Genomic DNA, 3,810 nt, shown 5'->3' with positions numbered 1-3,810 from the left:
AATCCCAAGCAGGCTCCGTTCTACCAGCACAGAGCCAGATGCAGGGCTGGATCCCACAAACCGTGAGATCACGACCTAAGCTAAAGTCAGACACTCAACTGACTGAGCCACCCAGATGCCCCTGGACATAAGATTTTAATTCTTTTGAGTAAATACCAAAAACTGAAATTGCTATATTATATGGTAAGCATTCACCATATTTTATTGATTTTAAGATACACGTTTTTCACTTTTTGACAATTCTGGCATTACACTGTATCTTTCAACGGATAGTGTCTCACAACAGGAGTTATGACATAATTGTCATTGAGCATACCTACAGCTTCTGTTTCCCTTCTCATGCATTTACAGGAGTGACATATAATAAAAATCTGGGAAAATAATCTAAAAGAGCCTATGAGTATTAAAAGAAAAAAGCCTAAATGATAAGAAATAATTATCTCAGAGTATGTTTGTATATTTACGTATCACCAAACAAAAATTTGATAATTTGCTTTAAATAGGTACTAGCTACAATGTTAAGTGCTTAAATAGGAAAGTGACATGATCAAAACTGTTCTTAAAAAATATCTCAAGTGAAATGCTAAAGGATGTATCTAGGAGGGGAAGAGTGGTGTCCAGGGACAAAGCTAGAAGCTATTCTATTAATATAGACAAGAAAAGATGGGCTATGAACTACGGCAGTGGCAGCAGGAATTCAAAAGAATCAAGATTCATTTAAAGGTACTCTTGATTTGAATGTAGTCTGATCAGGGAGAAGATGTTAGAGGTAACTTCTTTTATATTTTTGTTGTGTTGCTTACTTGGTTTTGGTTTTACTGTTGTCTGCATTTCTTACTCATTAAAATCAAAGTTCTGATGTAGGGGCACAATCTTGACAGCCATGCTGTCAGAAAAGGAAACAAATGTCCTTCTACCTTTGGCTGTGTGAGCAGACTTTTTAGACCTCCATTTTATAAGAGAAGTCATGTTGGTCCATCCACATAGTCTCCATGACCTTGAGGGTGACTGATCGCTAATGCTGAGAATCTGATACATAAAGCCACTCATCTAGAAAACCAGCTGAGCTGACAGCTCAAATTTCCCAGGTGATAATCCCTGCCCCCAAAATACTAGGAGAAGTTCTGGAACATTTGTGTCATCCCCAGGACCATTCTGTATTTATTTGAAGAATTAAAGCCATGGTCAAAGACAGAGAGAGAAAGAGAGAGAGAGAGAGAGAATCAAAGCCATGGTCTTCATCATTCTTGACTTTCTGACATTAAATAAGTCTCTTGATTGGCCCATACATGGACTGAAAAAGAAGTACAATGTGTTCATAGTAAACCTTCCACAAATTTAATTCTGTAAAGCTTCCATAGCCCTAGACATTTTTATGACCCTCCTTGATTATGGCACAATAAAGGAAAATAACCAAAGTATGAAAGTTCCTCTTATATCTATTTCCTTTTGGTGTAGTTTTAATTAAACCAACAGGCAGATCTGAGGTCTTTTAGAGAAGAGTTTGATTTTTGATAATGTTGAGTAGAGATGAAATGACCCTCTAAAAGTCTCAAGGTACATAATCACATGCGTGATCACTTTTGGCAAAGAAATTATCTCATGGCTTTGTTTTGGTAACCAGGACACTGGAATCCAGAACTTCCAAGAACAAAGTCTCTGCCACGCCTGGATCATACCAATCTCCAGCCTGCCTGAATAAATGCTGACTCTTAGGAATCAGAAGGGGAAAATTAAATCATTTACTTTTTATAAAAATTAATAAATACAAATGAGAGTTCATTTGTTCAAAATTTGTGTTAAGATGGACATGTTTCAAACTATACTGACAAACACAGTCTTAGCTTCAAATCCTCCCCTCCCCCATTTGTTAGTTCTTTAACTACAGACTTCTCAATTTGGGGCGCCTGGGTGGCTCAGTCACAAAAGTGTCAGGACTGTTGATTTTGGCTCAGGTCATGATCTCCAGTTCATGAGATGGAGCCACTTGTGGCGTTCTGTGCTGACAGCATGGAGCTTGCTTCGGATTCTCTCTCTGTCTTTGCCCCTCTCCACCCCTCAAAATAAATAAATCACCTTTAAAAATGTTTAAAAGTTTAATTTAACTAAGTTTCCACTTCATTCTCTTAATTATCACTTGGCTACTCATAGTTTTGACAGTGGACCAAATCTAAAAACATATTGGTAATTTTCCTACAAATTTTCATTTGAGGCCCTAACATTTTAGGTCAATTTTTACCCTGGCCTCCCTGTACCTCCCCAGAGAGACAATCAGAATCCTGTGCATATGACAGACTCATTAAATTTTTTAGAGTGGCTTGCAAGTAGGGTGGTCATATAATTTACTGTCTGTACCAAGATATTTTTGTGAGTGGAAGAGAACATTACTAATAATTACACAGGAACAATGGGTGTAATCCTGCTCCAGATGAATGGTCATATTTATAAGGCTCTGAGCGATCTGGCCTCTGGCTAGGTGCTCAGCTTCCTCTTTCTGTTATATATATTTTTAATACTATTTGTTTGAACACATTTTTTTGCTGATTTAATAATTTTGGAATTGAACAAAGCTCTTCTTTGGAAAGTCAAATTCTGACAGCTACTTCCAGTACATCACTTTTTTCACTTTTTTTTTCTTTTAACCAAAAGCCACTCACCCAAGTTCAAAAGGAAAATATTTGGTTACATTAATTTAGTATTTTGATCCAATATTTCTAAAAGAGAGAAAGATAATGTGAAAGCATTCGCCTAATGCTCACTACGGCAGCACATATATTAAAATTGGAATGCTACAGAGAAGATTAGCAAGGCCCCTGTGCAAGGATGACACACAAATTCATGAAGCATTCCATATTTTTGAAGAATTGGTATGGTCACCAACAGAGAGAGACACTTTTGTTCCTTTGATGTAGCTCACATGAAAGATGCCAATAGCAACACTTTGCCACCGCCTCTCCAACATTTTTATTATTGGAAAAGGTGACAAACCATGGATTTCTCTTCCCCACAGAAAGGGCATACGCCTCACCATTGCTGGAGAGAGACAAGAGACTGATGGTCTCAAGAGCATCAGGGGGTATAATGGTCCCTAGGTAAGGTGATTGGAAGTCTCTACTTAATTAAAGATCAATACAACACACACACACACACACACACACACACACACACACACACATCTCCAGCCACACAGGTAGCATTCCCCTAGGCATGTTCTGGAGAATATTGCTAGTAAGATTCTAAAAAAAAATTCTGTACCCAAGAAGATTCAGGTTAAATACACTGCAGTAGTCTCCTCACTGCAGGCCTTCTCAGAACCATTAATTGTGTATCTCGAAGGGAAGGGTGAGGTTCTATTGTATTTCCCCAATTTAGAAGAGTCCAAAAAGGAGATTGATGCTTCTTCTGTTCCATGGAAGACTTTTTAGGAAATGCTGGTCAAGAAAAAAATTAAGGGTGCCTGGGTGACTTAGTTGGTTAAACGTCCAACTCTTGATTTCGGCTCAGGTCATGGTCTCACAGTTCCTGAGATCCAGCCCCACATTGGGCCCCATGTCAGGCTCTGTGCTGACAGCGCAGAGCCTGCTTGGGATTCTCTCTCTCCTCTCTCTCTGCCCCACCACCTGCTCACATGAATACTCTCTTTCTCTCTCAAAATAAATAAACATTTTTTAAGTTTATTTATTTATTTTGAGAGACGGCAAGCAGGGAAAGGGCAGAGAGAGGGAGAGAGAGAGAGAGAGAGAGAGAGAGGAAGAGAGAATCCCAAGCAGACTCTGCACTGTCAGCACAGAGCCTGATACAGAGCTCGAA

The 3,810-nt window shown here is 38.8% G+C and overlaps 1 non-coding gene across 1 annotated transcript; it reads left to right on the top strand.

Moving 5' to 3' along the window:
• Positions 1-2,751: 2,751 nt before the first annotated feature.
• On the top strand, positions 2,752-2,858 carry LOC123576217. The gene has a single exon (XR_006701238.1). It is a non-coding gene; the product is annotated as a U6 spliceosomal RNA (small nuclear RNA).
• The last annotated feature ends 952 nt before the right edge of the window (positions 2,859-3,810 follow it).

The sequence above is a fragment of the Leopardus geoffroyi genome, chromosome C2, assembly GCF_018350155.1.
Source record: "Leopardus geoffroyi isolate Oge1 chromosome C2, O.geoffroyi_Oge1_pat1.0, whole genome shotgun sequence".
In the NCBI taxonomy this organism is placed as follows: Eukaryota; Metazoa; Chordata; class Mammalia; order Carnivora; family Felidae; genus Leopardus; species Leopardus geoffroyi.
The sequence above is the reverse complement of the archived record's forward strand: the minus strand, read 5'-3'. Positions and strand labels throughout refer to the sequence as shown.